This window comes from Meles meles, chromosome 4, assembly GCF_922984935.1.
Source record: "Meles meles chromosome 4, mMelMel3.1 paternal haplotype, whole genome shotgun sequence".
Taxonomy (NCBI): Eukaryota; Metazoa; Chordata; class Mammalia; order Carnivora; family Mustelidae; genus Meles; species Meles meles.
Window position 1 is genome coordinate 59,313,480 of NC_060069.1, and position 16,344 is coordinate 59,329,823.

The window sequence follows — 16,344 nt, forward strand, 5'->3', positions numbered from 1 at the left end:
TCCTCATCTGGACATTTATGTTATAGATAACTTCACACTGTGTAAGGATTCTTGTTAGAGCATTGTTTATAGTAACAAAAGACTGGGAATAGCCTGAAGGTGCCTGTGTAGGAAGTGGTTAAAATATAGCACTGTTGAGAAGAATGAAGCACGGGTGTGAGCTGATGTGGAGCAATTTCCACATAAATGAAATTTCCCATGGATGAAAAAAAAAAGCAAAGTGAAAATCCATGTGTAAAAGCAAGGAATGCATGCAAGGCACTCTGGTACACCCAGGATGCCACAGGCGTTCTGTCCAATTGGTTGTATCTATGGTAAATGTTGTATTTATTTACACACACACACATAGACACACAGAGGCTACATTGTGTGTGTGTGTGTGTGTGTGTGTGTGTGTGTGTGTGTGTGTGTTTGGCCTTAAGATGTCTCTAAAAGACTGCATAAGAAACTAATGTCAATCAGGCTCTGTGGAGAGGAACCTACTGCCAGTCTTTACCTTTCTGTACTATTTACATTTTTATTATGTGCAAGTGTTGCTTTAAAAAATAATTAAAACTCAATTATGCAAACACTCTAAGTTCAATAACCAGTTAACACGTTTGTAGTATATTAGTCTCACATGCTTACAATACTTATACAATATTGCAGCTGGGTAAAAATCAACACACATTTTGATAAGACTGGAAATACATGTAAAATTTAAATAGTCATGTTTAGAATCTGGCTATAAGATTTTGTTTCTATTTTCAAAATTTCTTCAAAGATGTTATGTTTGTTTTGTAATAGAAGCATTTTTTTTAAGATCTTTAAAATTTATTTATTCATTTGAGACAGAGAAAGAGAGCATAAGCAGGGTGAGAGGCAGAGGGAGAGAAGCAAATTCTCCACTGAGCTGTGAGCAGATGTGGGGCTCCAGGGGTAATCAATCCCAGGACCCAGAGATTATGACCTGAGCCAGAGGGAGAGGCTTTACCATCTGAGCTACCCAGGCACCCCTATAATACAAAAATTTATTGAGACAAAAAGTTAGAGAAACTAGAATGAATTTAAACAATGTCTTAATCATGCCATTTTAGGGGGGGAATCTGGTTCAATTACTGGAACTATTTGACTAAATTTTGCAAATTCTACATAAAGACTACTTTATTGGAATAAGTTTCCAATTAGCAATAATGGTGCCTCAGATGAAACCTCATTGACTCCAACACTGCCACTGCGGGAAGTTCAACCAGACAATTTGACTAACGGACTGGTTTCCACATGCAGATCTTGATGAAAGAGCAGGAATAAAGCGAGGATGTGTAAACAATTCTCACTTCCAACATAAGTCCACAGTCTTGCTGAAGAGATGTCAGAAGACCTAAGACTAAGAACTAACTTTTGCCACATCAAGTGTTGAGGTCACCACATCACTCTGCTGCTCAAAAGCCTCCTCACGGGGCACCTGGGTGGCTCAGTGTGTTAAGCCTCTGCCTTCTACTCAGGTCCTGATCTCAGGGTTCTGGGATCGAACCCTGCATTGGGCTCTCTGCTCAGCGGGAAGCCTGTTTCCTCCTCTCTCTGCCTGCTGCTCTGCTTACTTGTGATCTCTCTGTCAAATAAATAAATAAAATCTTAAAAACAAAAACAAAAAACCTCCTTGCATATCATTTGAAGTGAGCCCGCATTCAAGGACCTCACCCTTGGCACTCTTTCAGACTTCAGTCCCCACCTACTTCTGGTAAGCTCAATTATATTATCCCCAAGAATAAAGGCACTTGTCTCCTAGTCTTGGTTGAAAGCTCTCCGCTCTCATTTCAATCTTCTCAAGCCTTTCAAGCCTTTTCTGATATAGGCTCCAACCCTTGGGGCCCAATCTTATATACAGACCAGCCCGTGTTGCCTGTACCCATTACAGCATTCTGCCATATGACGTCTTTTGTACATTATTTAATTAGTCAGGGTTCCATATCTTTTCCCTTTGTATAGATAACACACTCTGAAAGAAGCTAATTCTCTTAGTATCCTTACACAATGTGGACTATTGCCCACCCAGAAAGGTACTGCTCTGTTTATTTTAGGCACTCAATAATAAGTACCTACCAAGTGAATGACTCACATCTGTGACACTGTAATAGATATGTTTTGCAGTCAGTTTGTGTCTTTTAAGTAAAATTCATGGTTTCACAAAGGTTCCCCGAACTGACACAGGTTACATTAAGACGTGACATGAATGTTGCTGTGACTAATGCCAAAAGGGGGAATTGGGGAAATCTACAGAGAAAAAAGATACCTTAATTATTTCAATTAATGGAATAGCTCCTGACCTCAGATGCCCTCCGATAGTGTGCAGTGATCTAGTCAAGCCATATATGGTGATAGCTTGTTGTGGAGACACAGCCATCAAATGCTCTATCCTGGCAGATAGCCTTTGCAGGAAGCACTGGTTATTAAGTGTAAAACAATAGGTCACTGCTTAAAAAATGTAATACATTTTCCATTTGAGAAAATTCTACATAACCATCTAAACTCACATGATACAAGAATATTCATTGATATGGAAAAATGTTCACTACAATTCAAACTTCAAGGACAGGTTATAAATGAGCATATACACTAATACTCTATTTAAATACATACACACACATATATCCATAGTCATAGCAGAGAAAAGAGGTTCGATTGGAATAGGTCATATGTTGTTAATGGTGGTTATCTCTAAGTGAAAAACAAAGTTGTTTGTGCTTTTCTGAGTTATTTAGATGTTTTGCATTAACAATCCATTTATTTTTCTTAATAAGGAGAGATGTTAACTTTTTACACTACCACTGTTTATGTCAATTTCTTTTTCATCTGCCCTCTTTCTAACTTGCCTGTCCTCTTCACCACCCATATATAAAACTAAGCAAGTTTCTTCTGTTAGGTTTATGGGCAATCTGCATAACTAGAAGATAGGTTCACGCTGGAATGAACAAACTCCTTAAACAACTGTTAACGTCAAGATTAGGTAAGCTGTTACTCAGTTTGAGAGGAAATCTGAGATCCCTGTTCATCTTTTTGGGTTCTGTGATGTGTAATAGTCACCACAGTTCTTCCAGAAGCCTGACTCATGAGTTACTCATAGAGATAGGTAGGCATAGCATACAGCCTTTCAGGCCAATCTGACACAGTCCCTACTCATGTCCACTTACCATTTCCATGTGCACATAAGAAGACATGGCCTCCGTTCAGGTGTAGAAAACCCTGTTGTAAACACAGTAAAAAAAAATTTATATATATACTATATATACATGTATATGTATACACACACGCAAATACATACATACATATATACACAATATATATATACACATACAGACACACAGACAGACAGACATACACATACACACCATGGGGCCACATGCCACTTTTCAGGTTTGCTAGTAAAGCAGGTTACCTAAATATGGTACATATTGGCTCCAAAATCCAAAGAAACTCATCAAACATTGTGCCTCATTCTTTAAAAAAATATATATTTATTTATCAGAGAGAGAGAGAGAGGGAGAGCACAAGCCGGAGTTGAGGTGGAGTATCACAGAGAGGGAGAAGGGGAAGAAGGCTCCCCGCTGAGCAAGGAGCCCAAAATAGAGCAGGGGTTCCATCCCATGACCCTGAGATCATGAGCTGAGCTAAAAGCAGATGCTTAACCAACTGAGTCACTCAGGTGCCCCATGCCTCATTCTTAGAGATAGGAAGCTCAAGATGAAGAACTTGACCTTCATTCTTCTATTATTATCAAACTCCCCTCAGGAATTTCACTGGGATGGCAAGCCCCTATATTTCTCAGAATATATCTTATCCTCTGTCACGGGACCCCTGCCTCTTCCTGCTCTCCAGGTCCTATCTGCGCGTTGTCATCACTGTAGGTATTAATATGATGTCATATAGATGTTGATGGCCAAGATTGGAAGTCAGCACACTGCAGTCCATGGACCAAATCCAGCCTGCAGTTTGCTTTTGTAAATAAAGTTCTGTTGGAACCCAACCACATTCATCCATTTACATATTGTCTATGACGGCTTTTGTATTACAACAGCAAAGTGCAACAGAAACCATATGGACCCAGGATGTTCATATCCGACTCTCTACAGGAAAATTTTGGCAACCCCTGGTCAAGATCTTTACAGGTTGTATGTTATGATCCATAATTGGAGAATTGGCATGACCTCAGACTTGTGCTGCTTATCCTCCAGGTGATGGCAGCCCTGTTTGTCTGAACAGAGCAAATACCTTCACCAGATCGGTAGTGGCATACTGAATGCCAGGAGATGTATTAATTTGCTTCAGTAAGGAGATCATCTCTGGAATATCAGCCAAGTTGAAATCACCACCTTGTTAGCTTTGCCACAGTTCACCATCATTCTCCATTCTAATGAGGAAAGTAATAGAAATGATGGGGGTGGGGGGAAGAAAGGGAATATGAGAGCAATCCCCAGTTCTGTCTTCCTGGTCTTTGATACTGGCACGAATTCCCACAGTTCCACTTGAAGAACAGCTGTGTTTCATGTTTAGACTTCCGTTAGAGAAAGAGAACATCAATGGCATCTTCCTGGTCTTTCCTTCTACAGTAATGATTACTTCACAGGTAAGGGAGTCACTGTGGAGATTCTACAATTTGCTAAGGTTACGTATTCCCATAATACTTTCAAGAACTGGAGTGCTACCTACAGGATGAGCTTGGGCCCCTCTGTGCCTACCACGAGGTGAGCAGGATCAGAAGCTCACATATCATCTATTCCCAATAAGGCTTCCCTCTTGCAGGTAGGAATGGCATTCCACCAGGCTGTAGATTCCATCAGAATCTATTTCTATTAGTCTCTAGTTCTAATAAGTTTGGATATTTCTCATTCTCCAGGGCACAATTACTAGGGGAGTGGAGGCAGGGAAGGCCAGAAGGTAGGTTCATAGCCATATTTGGTAATACTGGAGCATCTTTCCTGAGGAACCCAGCTTCCTCTTCAATCGGGAAGCATTATGGTGACAACTAACTCCTATCTGTAACCATGACTACTTAACATGGTGGCTTGATTCAGGTCTTTGCTTGCTAAACTTGGAGTTGGGGAGGATGGGATATATCTTAGTGGCATGTCCACGCCTGGGAGCCCCACAAGAAACCATAGCCAGAGTTATCTGCGAATTAGTCCCTTCCCTGAGATCTGTTCATAATGTTTGGACTGCTGCCTATTACCATAACGACTCCTGCTTTGCTCTTGGCAGTGAATTACTACCACCTGAGATCCATCTAGGACTCCTCCCAGCCCCACAGAAATCAGAAAGCCCACTTTAGGCTGCCGACTCTTGTCAGCAGCACTCAGAGCCACTGGAATGATTAGTAAATTGTCTTTGAGAGATTCTGAGCCCTACCGGAGACATATTTGATAGATCAAATTCAGCATTTCTGTGTCTTCAGTCCCTTCATCTATGTTATGCCAAGGAACCTCTAACTCTTTGTCATCATCTAGCATGAACCAGCATTTGGGCAACGTAAGTTTGGCTTAGTGTCATGCCCATGCTAATATATTTTATACAGAATGACTGCTGAGTAGATCCATATTGATCAAATTGGCCTGTTCCAAATTCATGTTTTGCCCTCCTTGATCAAATTATCCTCAGAATTCATTCCCACAAATGTTGTGCTATTTTATAGAATTTGCTAATTCCTATAACTCCTTTGATTATAGCTGCTGAACTCCTTCCACTCTGATTTTGCAATCTACTCTTAGGGACCATGTGGAGTTATCAGTGAAAGTGGTTATCAGTAGAAAACACTGCAGGGCTGGACAATGGAAAAAATGCTAATGAGTCTGAAAAGTGTGTTGGAGGGGAGGAGTTCAGAAGGATTTCAGAATTGGGGACTCTCCGAGTCTCCTACATACTCCTAGATTTTTCTGTTTCAGTCATGGGGATCCTACTTTTTTTTCATCTACGCCATAACTTGAACATAAAATAAGCAGGAAAAAGTAAGTGAGACAGCATTTTCAAAAGTCTGATTTGATTTTCAGGAATCTCATTCTAGAGCTGCAAGCAGGAAGCAATCATTTTATCATGGTCACATGAATACTTCAAGATTCATCCTATTCCTTAAAGACTGTAAATATTTGAGCATGCCCATCCTTGCAAGAGATTATCTAATGTCTTTTTAAAATAGAGCCCTGATATTTCCCTCTCCCTGGGGTCTAGGGCAGCCACCTTTCCCCAGAGCTACATGACTCTGGATACACAGTCGCAGACAACACAAGTGCTAACTTGGTTGATCTATTTCACTGCTGAGTATTATGGGCTGCTATTTTCTATCTTGAAATTTGAATGGAAATCTAACTGTCTTCTATACAATTTGTAACTGAAAAGCAATCCCAATACCCCCTCATATCCTTCAGGATCTGCTGCTTGCAACACATTCTCTGAGACTGACAAAGTTAGAGTTCTTCTGTTGTAAGCAATAGAAACTCGCTCTGACCAACGTAAGCACTAAGAAGGAATGTCTTGGAAGACCAACGGATGGCTCCCAATACTGAAGGATAGGTTGAACTACCAGAAACCAAATGTCCCAATTCACAGTTAGCAGCCACTTATAGACCTTCTTTCCAGATGCTGCCCCCTGTCGATGTGACAGTAATTTCATCCCATCCACATGTGTCTCTACTCAGGATCCAGATTTTTGTAGTGGGAAAGGGTCCATTCTACAAAGAAGGTATGCGGATCAGCGATAAATAAATACATACATAAATACTACTATAATCATCTTGCAAAATGTGCTACAAGGATATGAAATATGTGTAAAGCACTTAGCAGACTTCTTGGAATGTGCTAGTCATCCTTATTATTTCTATCATTATCCCTAAATCTGACTCCTTCCTTCCTCTCTGTGGGAATGACTGCAGGCTACTTTGGGGAACTGCCTTTCCCCATATGTATCTCTAAGTCGGTCTACTCAGTATTCATGGATCACTGCATAAACATTCGTGCTTTTTATTTTTGCTCATGATGAGCCCCAGTTGTAATATTCTCCTTCATTCATTAAATTTCTCTAAATCCCACTTGCCCCATATTTTTCAGGAACCCTATCACATACATTTACTGCCTATATCACCCATTAGCTACTAAAGTATGTATTTTTTTAATCTTTTGTTTACGTACTGTCATCCTAACTAGACTGCAAGTTGCGTTAGGCCAGAGGTCATTGTAATATGTTTTTGTGTCCCCAAACCCAAACCTTGCTTCTACATAGAGAAGTTGTTCAAAAAAGTTGGTTTTAAGAAAGTTTATTACTGTGAAAATATTGCTAATTGATTTCCAAAACTGGTCTCTCCCTCTCCCTTAGAAAAATAAATCGGATAATGGGCTTAGGGGGAAAACTAAGTGTTCCAACTTTGCATCTCAGTGCATCTAGTATGTTCTAGATTTTAAGATGTAAGTGGAAGGTTAGGGCTTTCTGATGCCTGGCAACTGGATGTAATTCCTGGAGCTCCAGCAGCCATCTTGGAAAGTGAAGTGATCCTAAGAATGGAATCTAGGTGTGACAGAGCATAAAGATGGAAAGATACTGTGTCTTTAATGGTTTATTAGAGGCACATACCAGTCCTGGGCTGCATACTTCTGAATGGTCTTACATAAAAGAAAAATAAAATTTTATCTTGTTTAAGTCGCCTTTTTTGAAAGGCGTAGTCAGTGGGGGATGCTCTGTTACAAGTAGCTGAAAACACTTTCTAAATGATACAGCTACTATTAGAAAATATAGACCAACTTTTAAAAATTCTTATCACTTATTATTTAGTGCTAAGTAATTATACTTAATTAAAAGCTCTTATGATCTCCTGACTTGTACAATAGGCTAAAGAACAGCCCCTTAAAGATATTCAAGTCCTAATCCCTAGAATCTATAAATATTATCTTACGTGGAAAAAGACTTGTGCTTGACATATGTGATTAAAGTTCCTGAGATGGAGAGATTATATTAGATTATCTGAGTGGATCCTAAATGTGATCACAAATGTCCTTATAAGACGGGGGCAGAATGAGCTGTGACACACACAGAAGAAGAAGAAATGGCGCTGTGAGGACACAGACAAAGATTGGAGTGATATGGCTACAAGCCAGTGAACGCAGGCAGCTACGAGAAGCTGGAGGAGGCAAGGACAGGCTCTCTCCTGGAGCCTCCATAGGAGCAAGGCCTAGGCAACACCTTGACTTCAGCTCAGTGATACTGACTTTGGGCTTGACTTCCAGAACTGTGAAAAAATATATTGTCATTTTATGCCACTATATTTGTGGTCATTTGTTCCAGCAGCCATAAGAAATCAATACAACTTGAATGACCTTTCTACTGCTCTTCTAAGAAGGAACTATACTTTCTTCTACACGTTACCTGTTACCTTTTCAACTCCCATCTCCCAGCATCTCATGCCAGATACAACATAGATGCCCAAAATATAGTTGATAAGTGTGTAAGTTCATGCATTTTTCCTTTGCTTACCTAAGATGTAATATTCCACGAACAATATCCACATGGTTAATTGTCAACTGCATGACACATAATAACCATCATACTGGAGGAATGCACAAAATAAATTTAAGGGACAGACTTGTTTGGCAAGAATCAAGGATCCAGGAAGTTTATCACTGAAAAGAATAGGACATTGTGGGCAGATTGGAGCAGGGCAAGGACTTTGGGTTTCTTCCTTACAGGCAAGGGAGGGTCAGTGAAAATGGTGGGTAGGAGAGTAACATGAATCTGAACTTCGAGGAAGATGGGGCTGCTTAGGTGGCAGCGGGGACAGCTGCTGGTAGAAAGAACCTGTGGCGGGATACTGGAAGAGGGTATAAAGCAAGAAATGACTGAACCAGGGGGAAGCCAGTGGAAATAATGTTTGAGAGAATTTGCAAAATAAAAATCAAGAGGACATTGATTTGGGACAGTGAAGGCTGGTGACCTATCCCTAGCTATAGCTATCTAGCTGTACTTCCTACCTGAGAGAATTAATTAACACCTCCAGACTGTGTCTTCTCATCTGTATTCAGAAGATTAAAAAAAAAAAAGATACTGTCTATGGATGAAAAAAAATTATGTAAGAATTGCACCTTCCCTTTCCTTCCTCTCCCTTTCATTGCTTCCTGTATTTTATTATTATTATTATTATTATTATTATTATTATTATCTTAGCTCAGATATCTCCTAACCCTCCTGAAAGGATGCCATGACAAAATCACACTGGGAGAGGGCTCCAAAATACGGAGGAAGTCAAGATGTGCTAATGAAACTTCTAACAGATACACATAGTGTCACTCATTATAAACTGTGTTGTATCATTTTCAGTGTCACGTTGACAGCCACATCAAATTAAGTAGTTTGCAAGAGCAGCTTAAACATATGAATATTTCTCAAGAAAAGTTTGCCCTATGAGATTGTCAAGAGAAGAAGGTGGTGAGGGACAATAAAAGGAGGAGGAAAGGGGAAAGGGAAGAGAGGGGAAGAAACAAGAAGAGTGGTAATGTATTGAGCTCCAGCTGCAGCAGAGGCTACGTATGTGTTATGCCATCTAACCCTTGCAAAACCCTACCCTGGATGATTCTTACATCTTTTTTCCACCATCATAGTCCTAACAACAGAAACAATATGAAAACACTGAGACGAAACAGGAAGTAAAGTACACAAATCATCCAAATTCTTGCACTCAGAACTACCGTTGTTTGTAATAAGTGAACTTCACTCTATCTCTCTCTCTCTCTGTATGTCTACAGATTAAAAGGTGGATGGACTGGCTAGTCAGAAATAATTTTTTTTTACATGTAAACATGTGATACTTGAAGCAAGCTTGGTTTTTCTACCTTATAAATTATCTGATTTTTCTACCTGGAAATTTCCCCTACCCCTATTTTTATTTTATTTTTTTAAGTGTAATACAGTGTTATCAACTACAGTCACCTTGTTACACATTGGATCTTCAGTCTTTATTCATCTCATTGCTGAGAGTATCCTTTTTCCAACCTCTCCCTTCTTCCCTCATTTTTATGACCTAAATGCTATCACTGAATCAGGATATTTTTTAGCATCTATTTTTTCATTATTTCCTAGAACATTGTATGTCCTTTTTAATCATTGGCTTAGGTTCTTCCTTTATTTCTTAGGAATTTCCCTTCTTGGGGTGCCTGGGTGGCTCAGTCAGTTAAGCATCTGACTTGATTTTGGCTGGGGTCGTGATCTTGGGGTCATGGGATCAGGCCCCGCACCAGACTTCACGCTCAATGTGGTCTGCTTGAGATTCTCTCCATCTCCCTCTGCCCCTCCCCTCCCACTCTCCCTCTAAATAAATGAATAAAATATTTTTAAAAAGAAAGGAAAAGAAGTTTCCCTTCTCGCATCCCCATCTCCGGGATTTCAGGGCTTGCTCCTACTTCCCATTTTGTCTTCAACATGACTTGGGCAACAGGTGGCAGAAGCAAATGCAAGGGAAATCCAAAGCTCACAGTAAATAAACATCAGGCCACAAGAAAAAGCATGATTAATGATGACAGTGGAAACAACCAATACAAAAAGACATACCTGGGAGACTTCAGGTACTTAAATTCTCAAACACAGACTATAAAATACCTCCAATTATCATGTTCAAAGAAATGGAAGACAGATTTTTAAATACCGGCAGGGAACAGAGGACTACTTTCTGAAGAAACATGTTTTGTTGGCATTAATCATCTTTTATTGCAATTCAATGAGGACATCAAACAGTTTAGTAAACAGTGTCAAATGCCGAAATCTGGAATGCTGAGCAAAGGTATAAGGTCTGTGCTGAGTGTGAAAGAATAGGTTGAGAATTACAGTGTTGAGAGGAACTGTCACAGAGTCATACAATCAGGCTGACAACAGACTCGAAGTTGAGAAAATTGATGCTCTCTTATGAGGCCTGTGGGTGTGTGAATTGGCCCAACATGAACAGGAGGACAACTTTGAAACATGTACCAAAAGCTTGAAAACATACTCTTTGGCTAAAAAAATCTCCCTTCTGGAAGTTTATTCTAAAGAACCAATTAAGAATGCATGGAAAGAGGGGCACCTGAGTGGCGCAGTTGGTTAAGCATCCAACTCTGCTCAGGTCCTGATGTAGGAGTAATGAGATTGAGCCCCAAGTGGGGCTCTGCACTGAGTGCTTAGGATTCTCTCCCTCTGTCCCTCCCTGCCCGCTCATGCTCTCTCTCTCTAAAAAAAGAAGAAAGAAGAATGCACGGAAAAATTTAATTATGATATTAGAAGCAATATGGATGTCCAAAAATGGGGGATTATTAAATAAGTTATGCACATCCAAGGGAAAGAAGGAGATTGGACACTTAGAAACAGATAGGCTAAATGAAAGTCACTTTGCAATGTACCAAAGCTGAGTCCTGTCACTTCCCTGCTGAGACTGGTTTGCTTTTATTTATTTATTTTTAATTCCTTTTGAAAAATCTGGTACAACTTTTATTTGATACAGCCTTAGGCTACTTACTTTATTTAACCTTTTGGGGCCTCAGTTTTCTTATTTAAGAGACAATAGTCAAATCTACACTGCAACATATTGTAAGAAATAAATAGGATTAAATAGACAAAGTGTTTAATTAGTGTTTGCTATGTATTAGACTCAATAAGGGGTAGCTACTTCTAATTCATTAAAAAAGAAATGTGAAAAACAATAACACGGCATCACAAGAAGTTGGATATTTGAGGAGAATAATAATTCCTCCACCTTAAGTCAACCATTTTATCTTTTTTGTTTCACTTTTAGGAATTTTTCACATTTGCAATTATGGTGGACATATACTTAATTTTTAGACATTATTTTTAAAACTTTTCAACTTGGAAGTAAATAAAGTTATATATAAAGTAATAAAGTTGTATAATAAAATAGTACAAGGAACACTCACATACTCTTCACCCAGATTATCTGTAATCCTTATGTTTCATTTGCTTGAATTTGTTGTCATTCCTGTGTGTATATAAGGGTGTATACATGAGTGAAATACACACACGTACATACACACACATATAGATACACAGATACACAAATATATTGCATTAGTCCACAAAGTCTGCCAGAACAAAGTACACAGACTAGGGGACTCAAACAACAAAAAATTATTTTCTCACAGCTCAAAAGGCCAGCAGTCTATATTCAAGGTGCCAGCAGGGTTGGATTCTCCCAAGGCCTCCCCCCTCCTTGGCGTGAGGATGGCCATCATTTCCCTGCATCTTCCCATGATCCTTCCTCTGTACATGTGTGTGTTCTAATCTGCTTCTCTTAGAAGACCAGTCATGTTGGATTAGGGCCTACCCAGTGACCTCATTTTAACTGAATTACCTCTTTAAAGACCCTACCTTCAATATAGTCATAGTCTGAGGTATTGGGAGTTAGGACTGCAACATATGAATTGTGGGGGGGAGACACAGTTCAGCTCATCACACACACACACACACACAGAGATCTAAATCTATATAGATACACATACATAATACATATATGTATGTGACACATACATAGTACATGTATGTGTATTCATATCATGTATATATAGTTTCCTATTGATATGCATAGTCACATATGTATCTATGTATGTACACACATTGATAAATATAAATGATATTTTTTCTGAACCATTTGAGGTAAGTCACACACATAACACATAATCACCTTCACCCTAAATATTTCTACCTTTAAATATGTCTACCTTAAATATGTCTATTTCCTAAGAATGGGGATAGTCTCTCATACAACCAAGAGTGTTATCGACTTCTTATATTCACTCTGTTGTAATACTTCCACCTGATCCACCTTTCGTACTACGATTTTGCCAGCTGATTTGATGATATCCTTTATAACATTTCCTCTTGCTGAAGTATACTGCAGTATCAAGTATTCCATTTACTTGCATGTCTCTCCATCTGCTTTTTATGTGGAAGATTTCCACAGCCTTACCTTGTGTTTTATGACATTCATATTTTTAATAAATACACTTCAGGGCTTTCTTTAAATGAAATACTTTACCATTCTTGTTAGGCTGATCTTTCCTTACAATTAGATTGAATTACACTGAGATTACACGTTTGTGGTTGGCATACTGCTTGGGTCATGTTCCTCGCAGGGTACATCCCTATGTCCCTCAGATCTGATGTTAACTTTTGTGTACGTTATGTCAATTTTGCTCCTCAGGTCAAGGTGTTGCCTGACCTCTCCACTGCATAATTACTGTTTAGCAGGCAGTTACACTTCCATCCTGCTGTTTTCACTTAGCATTACAGAAGATTGAAAAGAGAAGCGCCTGGGTGGCTCAGTCATTAAGCATCTGCCTTTGGCTCAAGTCATGATCCCCAGGTCCTGGAAGCCTGCATCTGGCTCCCTGCTCAGTGGGAAGCCTGCTTCTCCCACTCCCCTGCTTGTATTCCCTCTCTCGCTGTGTCTCTCTCTGTCAAATAAATAAAATTTAAAAATCTTTTTAAAAATTGAAAAATATATAGCATTATATATAATCTAGCATTATATACAATCTAGCATTATATAATGCTATATATAATTTAGCATTGTATATAATCTAGCATTATATATATGTTATAATTAGGAGTTTAGTGTATATAACTTTTTCATTTTTGTGGATTATTTCCTTAAGATAAATTCCTAAATATGTGATTAGGCTAGAATTAGAAAAGAGATCATGGCTCTAGGTAGGTTCTGTTCAAATGCTTTCCAAAAAGAAATTCTGTGGTTGGATTCTGACGTGCAGTGCTGAACAACTTATGCTTCTAGATGATTAACTGAATGTGATGCTAAGTGATATGCTTTAGGAATTAATATATAACTTAAAAAAAATCAAAATGTGAATTAAGTTAATTATAATTGATATGTTAGAGGATATTTATTTACATATTTTTCAATGTCAATAGTAGTGCCATCTTAATAAAATATGTAAAAATTTATAAAATGTGGGCATATGTAGAACTACCATACAATCTAGCAATTCCACTTCTAGGTATTTATCCAAAAAAAAGTGAAAACACTAATTTGAAAAGATATATGCATTACTATGTTCATCACAGCATCATTTAAAATAGCCAACATATGAAAGCAACCTAAATGTCCATCCATGATGAATGGATAAAGCAGATGTGACACTTATATATAATGAAATATTACTCAGCCGTAAAAAAAGGATGAATTCTTGCCACTTGGGACAACACAGACAGACCTAGATGGTATTATGCCAAATGAAATAAGCCAGACAGAAAAAGAGAAGTACCATGACTTCACTTTTGTGTGGAATCTAAAAAACAAAACAGAAACTGACTCATAGATACAGAAAGCAAAGTGATGGAAGAGGAAAGGGTGTTGGGTGGTGGTGGTGGACGAAACAGGTGAAAGGGATTAAAAAATACTAATTTACAGTTGTAATAAGACACGGGGTTAGAATGTGCAGCATAGGGAATATAGTCAATAATACTGCAACCACTTTAAGTGGTGACAGATGATAATTAGACTTATTGCAGTGACCATTTCATAATGTATATAAATATTGAATTACTGTTATATACCTGTAACTAGTACAATATTGCATGCCAATTATTCTTCAATAAAAATGATAAAATACAAAAATACTATGATGTGGACATGTACCTAGAGGATATAATTCATCACTTCATGACAAAGTTATTGCTTTTTCAATTCTCCATTTGATTACATCAAGGAAAGCCTCCATTTGGTACTGGCATGTTTTTAACAACACTAATTTTCTTTTTAAATTCTCCATTTTCAACAAAAAGAGAGCCAGGCCTTAGGCCCACAGCTTTGGGTGGGCAACAGAATCTAGGGGGAAGAGAATAGTTATATCTGCGGTTACTTTTTAATTATGACAAGGGGCTGATTTCCTATTCATCGTCACAATGTAACATTTCTTTTTTCAACTTAAAGTTCAAAAAGGTCAATTTAAAGAGAATATTAAGTATATACCATACCTGGAGGCAAAATAGAAAGTGAAAATCAAGGACTGAAACTTGAAAAATAGTGACATAAGGAAAGAGACTGAGCCCAGGAATTTACTGCAAACTCTTTTTTGATCTCCAGCAGAGTGTATTTGCTTCTTTTTTTTTTTTTTAAGATTTTATTTATTATATATTTGACAGACAGAGATCACAAGTAGGCAGAGAGGCAGGTAGAGAGGGAAGGGAAGCGGGCTCGATGCCAAGCAGAGAGCTCCATGCAGGGCTCAATGCAGGGCTCAATGCAGGGCTCGATCCTAGGATCCTGGGATCATGACCTCAGCCGAAGGCAGAGGCTTTAACCCACTGAGCCACCCAGGCGCCCCAAGTGTATTTGTTTTTAATGAGGATAGTCTGGCTAACTTAATAGTATTTAGACTTTTTGGTTTGAAAGTAGTTTGGTTTGAAAGTAGTGTCAAAACATTACCCATTGGCTCTAGTCTACTTGTAACTCGATTACTCTTTGAAGTGAAGCGGAGACAACATGGAGTATTTAGTAATTTTTTTGAAATTTCCATCTAGGGGCGCCTGGGTGGCTCAGTGGTTTAGGCCACTGCCTTCGGCTCAGGTCATGATCTCAGGGTCCTGGGATCGAGTCCCGCATCGGGCTCTCTGCTCGGCAGGGAGCCTGCTTCCCTCTCACTCTCTCTGCTTGCCTCTCTGCCTACTTGTGATCTCTCTCTGTCAAATAAATAAATAAAATCTTAAAAAAAAAAAAATAAAATAAAATATTTGAAATTTCCATCTATAGTTGGCAAAGAGAAGTTTTCATCACCTATTATTTACTAGTGTAGTAGCACTTGAAATACGTTGTCCCAGTAATTTTTACAACACTACTGGGATATGAAGATCATCATTTCTTTTAGAGATAGGGCTCAAAGCAGCGATGGCAATTTCCCAATGTAAGATAGAAGGGAAGATTAAAGTTTCCAGTATAGGGATGTCTGGGTGGCTCAGTTGGTTGGGCGGCTGCCTTCGGCTCGGGTCATGATCCCAGCGTCCTGGGATTGAGTCCCACATTGGGCTCCTTGCTTGGCAGGGAGCCTGCTTCTCCCTCTGCCTCTGCCTGCCATTCTGTCTGCCTGTGTGCTCTGACAAATTAAAAAAAAAAAAAAAAAAGTTTCCAGTGTAGTGTCTGGCACATTAGCAGATACCAAGTAGATGGTAGTCATCATTACTATCCTAGCAATTAGCAAGCTCAGGATTTAGTCTGTGGTCTGCTCAATTCCAGCAAGCCCATGCCTTTTTATAACACCATGCTGGGCTCTGTAGAATCCCAGAAGAAAAAAAAAAAAAAGGTAACTCAAAACAATGTTAAATCCATGTATCATCCA

General features: G+C 38.9%; 1 pseudogene; it reads right to left on the reverse strand.

The window, feature by feature from the left end:
• Positions 1–1,105: 1,105 nt before the first annotated feature.
• Positions 1,106–1,225, reverse strand: LOC123941027 (annotated as a pseudogene).
• Positions 1,226–16,344: the final 15,119 nt, after the last annotated feature.